The sequence below is a fragment of the Mugil cephalus genome, chromosome 17 (assembly GCF_022458985.1).
Source record: "Mugil cephalus isolate CIBA_MC_2020 chromosome 17, CIBA_Mcephalus_1.1, whole genome shotgun sequence".
Lineage (NCBI taxonomy): Eukaryota > Metazoa > Chordata > Actinopteri > Mugiliformes > Mugilidae > Mugil > Mugil cephalus.
The window spans coordinates 7,435,978-7,446,075 of record NC_061786.1 but is presented as its reverse complement, the minus strand read 5'-3'; positions in this window follow the sequence as shown (position 1 = coordinate 7,446,075).

The window sequence follows — 10,098 nt, the reverse complement described above, 5'->3', positions numbered from 1 at the left end:
AAAAGAAACTACAGGAAGGATGATTCCAGCTATGCTAGGATGTTGGATAGTGAAATGTCCTCATTACTTTTGACCCTGTGCCATCAGAAGTGAAATGCTGCATGGATTACATGTCTTCCAGTGTACCTGCTTCGATTCCCAAATGTTCCAGCACCACATCAGTTTAAAAATTTGAATTTGTCCAGAGCTTGCAGGTCTAAAATGGAAGACATCCCCAACAGGCGATGCTAATTTGCGAATGCTGGCAGTCTGACAAGCTAAGGCACTGATCGTGGTAAACATTTCTCCCGTCTTCGGCGTGTTATCTTTGTCGGTATGAGCATGTCTGCAACATGCTGTTAGCATTCAACTCGGTGTGCAGCTGTGCTCGTGCGGTACAGCTAGCATGGTTGTACGCTCCTCCATGCTGGCCCCTAATTAGCCTCGGCCATAACATCCACACATTTGTGCAGAGCTGGGAAATATTTCCTTATGCTACGTGCCTGATATTTTACCCATTTGAGAATTAAGTCCAAACCACCTCCGCTGTATGCATGAACTGTGTAAGTACAGACACATCCAGGTATACTGCACATTTTATGTGAGTCCTCATTTATTTCCAGTTCTTAGACTTTTGTTTCTCCGTTTTAATGGGTTTAATGATTAACAGATGCACGTAGGTTTTACCAGAATGTCACTTTAACCTTCTCATAAACTTTATATTAACCTTGACAAGGTTTAAATGCTGGCTGTGTAAAGTATCTGGAAAGCCATTAGTATGACTATGACTACCTTGGATCGTGTGTTTGCTCCACAATTAAAGAGCTTAATCTGATGTGGAAATATAGTAATACGGGTTCTGAAAGAGAAAGAAAACGGAAGGACGTGTGTGAAAAGGACAGCAAAGCAAACCAGCCAGAAGCCTATAAAAACATGCATTCTTCCTTTCAACAACCCCCTCCTTGAGATGCAGATCATCCGTGATCACCTGACAGCTCCGGACATAGGCAGGGCTAAGCTCTTGTCACCTCTCAGAGATAGCCTAGCAACACCCTCGGTGCTTATCCCTCCGGACACCCACCCACACACACTGCATCCCTCGTTCTTTACCACCTCCCCCAGGCCTCCCACCCAGACCCTCAGTCCTTGGACAAGACTCTGGGCCAACGGGGAACAAGGAGCTCCTGAATGGGCCCTGAACTGGCCTTTGTCTGCCCTACTGCAGAGTCCCTTTATTTACACAGTCTTTAACGCTATATGTTTTCTTGTCCCTTAATTGCATTGGCCTTTGCTGCCCCTTGGTCAATCAATACCATCTCTCCAATGACATCAGCAACTCTATTCAGCAAGGCTTTCCAGGTGATGGGTGTTTCGTGGGAGAACCGGTGGGAATGAGTCGTGCCAATGTAAAAAAACAAAACAAAAAACACAGCGTTCTTCCCTGGTCTCGTGACTTCGTCCATATATAAATGATAACTGCATACACATGAATACTGTACATGTCTAAAGAGTCCCTGTATGTTTGGTTCCCGTCCGTCTCCCTCTGTGCCTTTGTTCGCTCCCCAATGATGCACTCAAGCGGACATGGGGTTTTTGGGAGGAGGGTGTGTCTTCTTCAGCTGTGATGTCAGCCGGCCGGCTCTGCAGTCTGGAGTCCATAGGTGAGGTCGCTGCACATGATAAGTCTAGTTGATGCGGCAATCAGCGCCACCAAAACAATTTTGCTGACCCTTGACTCTGGAGGAGAGCGGGACAGAGAAGGAGTTGACATGCCTTTACCACTCCCGAGTGTGTGTGACCAAGCACATTAATCATAAGAGGTCTAACCCTCTCCTGTGTCCAATTCAGCGATGATTCTCTAGTGCAGCACCATGGCAATGTTTAGACAGAGCCGGACATAATTATCTTTTTGTGTACTTTAATAAGGAGACATCCGAGTGCTCAGATGACAGGGGCACACGCGGCACAAAACTACCGTACAGTGATATTATCCCCTTCATTCCGTGTAATTAAAACATAAATAATTAAATGCCACTAACTAACGTAACTGGTATGCAAATGTGATGATTTAGTGAGTTGAAGAACACGGGTATTTTTTTGCCAAATGGGGACCATTTAAAGTTGACCTTTGGAAATGTTATTTTGAATGCAATGTGATGGCGCTGTTTAATTTGAAGAGGTACTTATCTCAAAGTCAACATCTTACTTCTGTTTTCCTGACGCACACTCAGTCACCATATATTAGGCAGTAGCCTGGCAACCACAAGAGTAGAGGCGTACCAAATGGATATGTTTGCAATATGACAGGCCCAGTGTGCTCCTTACCGCTGACCCCGCCTGCCATTTTGTTTCTGTCCTGCGAAGGTGTCAGTGATAAACGTTACCTTGTCTCAGCAGGTGTGCCTGGATGGAGGACCCTGCCGCACGGAGGGGGTCACCAACCCCACAGTGTTTCCCCCATTTATTTGAATAATGGGCCATTAGGACGGCTGGATATCCAATGTTAAAGTAGCTGTATGTGTCTCCTAGATAAAAGACATAATTACCTGAGAGAGGGAGGATGTGTTGGTGCACACTTTTCCTCAGCTGGGCTCCAGAGCTCAGAATTGACGCACACTCCCGCCATTAGGTGGCGACAGAGAGAGAGAGAGAGAGAGAGAGACAGAGAGCAGAGACTGAGAGACAGGGTGGTTTAGGGGTGAAGGCCCTGTCACACTTTACTACAACTGCTGCAGTGCAAAATTAAATTAAGTGAACATTTGAAAAGACAACCTTGACAGTTCAGTTGAAGGTGTATTGTGTTTTTCAAACTACACAATCAGAGCTCTTTGAATCAGGATTCACTTATGCGCGTTTCACTTCAAATGTTTTTCGGGCTGGTGGCAGGAAATTCGTTACATTTTCTGAATGAAGGCTTCCCTGAAACAACGGCGCGAATCTTTTGAACTATTTTCAGCCAATTACTGTTGCTGTTGAATTGCATAGTATCATGAGAGTCAGAGAGTGGGCAATTTGGAAACCTTTGGCTTGCCAGAGATAGAGTTGTCCTTTTCGGTCAGCATTGTGGTTCCTTTAGCGTTTCATAATTCTAGTTCAAGAGAGACTTGCCATGCTGTCAATGGAATTGTGGATACAAATTTTGGAGTGGTATTTATTTGGACCAAAAAGATTGCCAATTAAAGGTGAGTTCTTTATCATTTATTTGCCCTTGGATTTTTTTTTTCAATCCTCAATTGCTATCACCTTATAAAAGCATCCTTTTAGCACAAATAATAGAAGCCCATGTTCATGACCTCCTCTAATGCATTTCCATCCATCTTCACCGCCTCAAAAAAAGTTTTCACCTCTCCACAAAACCTGTTAATTGCCATCGTGAGCGCAGTATAAAGAAAATATCTACACGTTAATTATCCAAATATGTTGGCAACCCATCTGCGGAAAGCCATTGAAATTACTAAATTGTGTTTTCTCCTTTTCGGCTTTCATTTTGGACACATTGTTAATCAAAAGGCTTCAGAAATGGGCAGATGGGCAATCCTTGTGTCTGCAAGGAGCAGCCTGGTTCAAGGTGAGTGTTTCATGCCCCCAAGCCCTTCTGTTTCTCTCCATTGTGTTGTTTTGGTTACATATCCTGATGGGCTGTTCACTGTACTCAAATAGGGACTTTCCTTGCACACATGCAGACACACACACACACACGCACGCGCACACACAGAAGAAACTCAGCCATCAACATTCGCACTCATGCACAATGCTCTGCACGAAACCGTACACCACACATGTGCTCGCAGGAAAGCTTTACCTTCAGAGCGCAGAATTGAGGCAAAATAAATGTTCTTTTCTGTTCAAACGTGGATCCGTTGTGAAAATCGGAATCAATATTTTATCCTCAAACTTCAACAATTGAAGGTTTTTTGATTAATGGGGAGAATCTCTTGAGTGTAAAGACATCCCTGTTGTAGTTTCTAGTAACACAAAGGAAACTTAACTAAAGAAAATGAGGGAAAATGGTTTGAGCAGAGTGACACTAACGCCAACCAAACTCTTGTTATAGACATAATATCATTACTTGAAGTGATTCAAGCTGACTTTGAGGTAAATCCTCCTAACTACAACGTGTCTTGGCTGCAGTATTCAAGAGACTTTGTCCATGTTTGCAGTTGGATAAAAAGGGAACTTAATTGTTTTAAAGGTTGTTATAGAATATACACTGTAGCATAGTTTGGTGTGACACCTTTGGTTTTGCATCGATTGCAGAGTTACAGAGTCAGAAGTATTAAAGTGTACATGTACAGAGTACCCACATAATATGCTGTTTCATATTCATCCGGTTGAAGTAGCTGAAGTAGCTGAATGCCCAACCCTCACTGAACCTTTGTCACTGTACAGTACACCATGTCATTTGACACGTCTTCAAAGAAGGTGCACATGTTATCATATGTTTTTATATAAAGAAGGGGCTAATTCACCACATTTACTGTGTATTTAAGTCCATTAATTACCTTGATTTGATCGCAGTTTGCTTACTGGTTCTGACTGGCACTTCAGTGTAGCCACAGTTGGAGAAAACCAAACTGTGTGTACCAAGCACTGCTACCAAGTAACCAGTTTAGAGCAAAGCAGACATACATTCCACTTTACGCAGGGAAACAAAAACAGAAGTTTTGGTAGAAACCTTGTTTCTACATCGCATTTCAGTCCATGTAATGTATTTGTTTAAGAGAGAGAGAGAGAGGAAAAAATGACACCTACGACAAATGCAGACTTTTGTTCTGGCCAGCAACTGGAAAGCGGAGACACGGCATCACTGTTGTCCCACCGCCTTTTAGATGCTCAGAGGGATGCACACGCAAAGAAACAATTCATCACGCAACCGTCCACCCAACACTTTTTTTTTTTTTTTTTACATATAGCATTTAAATGTGAATAATAAACATGCACGGTAAAAACATGGACGCACAGGACAAAAGCCTTCGCTGAAACAAGTTCTTGCAAAATAATAACATGTAAACAGTCTTATGTTTACTTTGAACATTCGACACTTGATATCAATATGACCGCCATTATGCGTCAAGATGTGTCTTATAGTATTACCCCTTTTCACCACTTAATTAGAGTGTATTTCCCTTTTCCTCTAATGGCCAGTTCTTCATTCATTGTTCACTGTAGTGCTGTTTTCTTCCACTGCATCTACATTTCAGTATCAGGAAGCACAGCACTCTGAACTGCAGGCTGTATAAAGTTTTACCACATTAATTTGTCTAAGGTTTTGTCCAGCTACTAAAATTGCAAGGTTCCCCGAATAATTCCTGCTTGAGGGTTATAGCATATGTATTCTTCAGCTAGATACACTTGTAAGAAAAAATGTGGCCTTGAGACATCCCTCCTCTAATTCAGCCCTGTTTTGTCCATGCAATACCATTCAAATGCCAGAGTTATATTCTTCCATCCCTACTTCACTGTGGACGTACAGTTGAAGGTAACAGTCAATATCCTTGCAGTCCTTTTGAATCTGTGCTCCAAAGCTGTTCTGTGCAGCTGGAGTAAAGGCAAGGACGAGCTCGCTCAGCTCGCGATGATCCGTCCTTGACTCATGGTACGATTGATTGTTTCAGAAAAATGGAGGAGCTCTTGGGAGACGAAAGCAACTTAACTATTGCTCTCTGCATTTCTTAAGTCTTCTCTTCATGAATTCACCGCGGAATCAATACAGCCCTGCAGATCAACGCAGACTGGCTACCTTGAGATAGTGCTGCAGCTCTTCCATTTTAAGGTGTTCCACTCTTCAGGTGCAGGCTATCCATCCATTTCAAAAACCTCTCCAACGTATAAAGCACTTCATTGTTAAGGTGGCCACAACTGTGTTTTGACAGGACTTCTCTGCTCTCACCTTGGAAATAGCCTTTGTCCGGAACGTTGAAAGTGACCTGGACAGATGACCTTCTCGCTTGTTACAGAGGCACACAACGATATAATGCTCAAGCCATTGAACAGAAAAGCAGCCAAGCAGTCATATATCTGCCCTGCTATAGAATTTGTTCACAGTATTTACGGCTTTTATGTGTAAAGGGTGCGTCCAGTCTCTCATATCAGCGGCTATATCGTCCCCATAAGCCACGTTTCCTGATGGTACCTGACATGTATTTAAGTGAAATTTCTGATTGGATCAATTCTTCATTATTATTTGAGACTTACAGGGTCACAAGAATCTGACCCGGGCAATTTGTTTTGCACCTACATGACACAGAGGCTGAAATGCTTACAGAATGTGTCGACCGAGTACTGTATTTTTGCCCCTTAGCCTCAGCAGCAGGGTTAACAACAGCTATATGGCTCACCAAGGCTGTGCGTTGGCCTTGCACTAGAGACTCAGAACTGGAAGAAAGGCATTCAAGCCTTAAGTTATTCATGTCAAGCAATACCCACGAAACCTTTCCACGCACCCCATAAGTCTGATATTTTGATGGAAATACCAGACATTTCACGAGAGCTATAAAGGAACTTTTGTCACTCAGTTAACACTTTGACACGGCTCACCACTTTTGCACTGTTCGCTCCATCCCCTCTCTTCCTCTCCAGTAGGTAACATAGCAGGGCAAAAATGTTAAGACCGATCGCCCTACACTTCACAGCTCCTCAAATTCACAATGCGCCGTTGTCATTTAAGAAATGGTAATATTCACTGGTGCACACGATTCACAAAATTGGGCACTTTGTTGGAAAACAACTCATCTCCTCCGCTTTGCTTCACATCTCTTAAAGGGCTGAAAATTCCTATTCACTCGCCTTAACACCAAGGACTTGGTGATCTAATGCTAAACCTCTCTAAGTGCGTGTATTTGTGAAGAAAAATCGCTGAGCCTTTCAAATTGACAGGACCCACTATCATCATGTATGAGACTCAACCCGCACAAGTGAGCCCTCAGGCTTAATTAAACTTTTTCTTTTTTCTTTTTTTTTTTTGAAAGTGTATCTTCCACGAAAATCAACCCGGTCTCTCTGGCATTTGTGCGTCGAGAAGCTCTCTCTGTTTTCATTCTCCTGGAGTGGTCGATACATTAAAACTTGAACTGATTGATTTCAGAATGCCTGTGCCATCAGTGTCCTTACTCAGCCATTAACTACATCTGAAGTATCTTAGTCATCAAGCTTTAGGCCAGGGATTGATAATAGCTTGACCGCCAGGGCCTATCTTACCCATCCTTTTTCAGGAGGTCTTGTATTTAGCACCCAAAGCACTTGTGGCAAATCTCAAACAGCACAAGGGTATTCATAGAGGGTCTAAGTGGTACGCTTTCTCTCGTTCGTCTGAACCTCATGAATACATTCCAACTCTAACTAACTACTTTGCCTTAATGTGGAATTTCAAACGAGGTATGAGGCCTATTTATTTATTTGTATTCTCAACGTCTTAGTGATACTCTTAAACACAGTGATGGTGGGCAGGATAATCTCTGTCTTTCATCAGCAAAGTGGCCCCGCACAAAACCCATCAGTAATGTATTCACTATTGATTGATGGTCGCTCCTGCACTACTAGGCAACACCATTATTACCATGCATAGATTCCAGGCTGCCCACAATAAAATCATTGTCTTGATTTAAGTTATCCACCCCCCAGAGGTGTCATAACAACACAACTGGTGTTCGTCTCATATTGCTTTCTTCCTTGACAATTACTAACGCCCCCCCACCCACCCCCCGTCTTTACACCTTTACGCCTGCTACTCCTGTAACCTTTGATACATGATGCTTTCTGTGCGGCACAACGTTTCCAGTGTACATGCAACAGGTGTAAAGATGCGCTCAAGAGAATAAAGGCTCTTTTTTTTTTGGTGAAAACCATAAAAAAATAAAAAAATAAAGTGAGTCATTTAGCTTGTTTTCTTGTTGTACTGTCAAGCTGTTTTTTAAATTCTGCTTTTTATAGATGTACGCTCCACATGAAGTGTGCTTAAACATGCAAGTCCTTCAATTTGAGTCACACAGCGGGCACTGATTTGCTCATATCTGCTTTTATAAGGTGACAGGCACTGTTTTTGTGTTTTAAAAAAATACTGAACAAAAATCATCCTGTTGTTTCACCTAAATTTATAATACATTTTTAAGTATTTTAAAGCTTTTCAATTTTGGGGGGAAAAAAATATTTAAATGCATTTTATTCTAAATATGTAATCTAATGTACTTTAGATAGATAGATAGATAGATAGATAGATAGATAGATAGATAGATAGATAGATAGATAGATAGATAGATAGATAGATATATATTATTATTATTATTATTATTATTATTATTATTACTACTATTGTTGTTATTCTTATTAACTATTTAATTTTTAGATAATTGTGCAGATAAATTTAGGAGGTTGTATCAGTCGATATCTGACTCTGTCTGTGCTGTTAATGATATCTGTGTCTGTGGCCTCTGCTCTCTCTCAGTTGCGTCTATTTTCAGTGTCGTGGATCTATGTTACAAACATTATGTGTTAGTAGCCTGCCTCAGGGGAGTTGCCCGGGTCCCGAATCATTGTGAATCACTGTGACCTTGGTTATCAATCATTGTATCAGGGTATCTAATGTAAACGCAACTGTGGCGTGGATAACATGCCACATCTGCTCTTTGGACAGCGCTGCTTCTTGGTTACCAAGCGATTTATTAGAGAGCCCTGCGTGAGGAATAATAGGTCGCAGCATAAAGACCAACCGGCAGCTCTTCCATAGGCGAACAATTATCTCTTAAAAAGGCTGTTGTGACATTATCGTTCACCCACATTTATGCGCCAGATAGTTTGGTGTCCCTAAAACATCTCAAAGGGACAAAACTGGCTGTGCGGGTTAAAAGCACCGTCCTCCCGGAGCTGTGTTTGCGCTCAAGACCAATTTATTGCCGATGAACATATGGCCAATATTTTGTCTCACGTCATAGCAAGGGGAAAACAAACACGGTGCAATGTTAGCGAGTCAGCAAGAGCAGAGCCACTTGGCCAGCTATGCAAACGCTCTTGGACAATATGAGAAGAGGAGCACTTGCTTTCTGGGTATATAAACCACATCAGGCTTATCTCTGCACGCACTCCTGACTCCCATTTGGAGATATTTCATTAACTCTGCGCGCTGTCTTAACGCTGGCAACACATTCAGCCCCCCTCCAGTCAAGGTAAGCGCACTGGATGCTCCAGGCAGTTTGCATACAGTATTTTCTGTTTTTTTACAGCTTAACAGACACTTCTTATTTTCTTTTGCTCGCTTTTTTTTATATTATTTGTATGCGTGCGAGCGCGCACATTAGTCAATGAATGCAGGATGACCATGATCTGACGCGTCTTAAATCAGATCTAAAGAAAAGGCTGGTTATTCACAGTGCAGGCCTGTGCTGTTTTATCCTACAGTAGCTGTTGATCATTACACACTCACGTGGCCAGCCTACGCCTGATTGAACACGATCATTGTGACTGTGATGGTGATCTGCACCCTCACCCAGTCACGGGGTGAACTTCTACATTATTTGGAAATAAGAAAAAAATATTAAATATGTTATAGAAAAAATATATATAGAAAAAAATAATAAAGACATCAAAAACGTGCAAATTAAAAATAATGCACTGCAACAGTTTCCATAAATGGCGCGCTCACAGTCGTCCATCCTCCAACATGCCCAGATAACTGAACACAAAGTGTGTGTCTTAAAATATATAACGGATACGAATGAAGGCGACGTCCTCCGCTGCAGCTGAAGTATTAAACACGCTCGACGGTCCTCATATCATAACATGTGTCTGATTCCACCGCAGCTTTATTGGCCGTTTGAAGTTGTCTAATTGGGTGCACACAATGAGCACCCCCTGTTGTTTCTTAATTTTGCCGGTAGAGACCGCTAGAGCTCTACAGATGTCAACAGCTGTTAACGTTATTACCGCTCTCACACACACGCTGCCTAACAAGGAGGACAAGTTGTCTGTACTTGTGCCACCCAGAGCGGCCCAGATCAGGTTCTCCCGGGGAGAGAGATGTTTTTATTTATATATCTATTTATCCATTTATTGTGGAATTAACCGTGTTTATAGCCGGGCTAATAGCTGTCCCCTTTTGATTTATGTGAAGAAGTCACAAAGACTTTG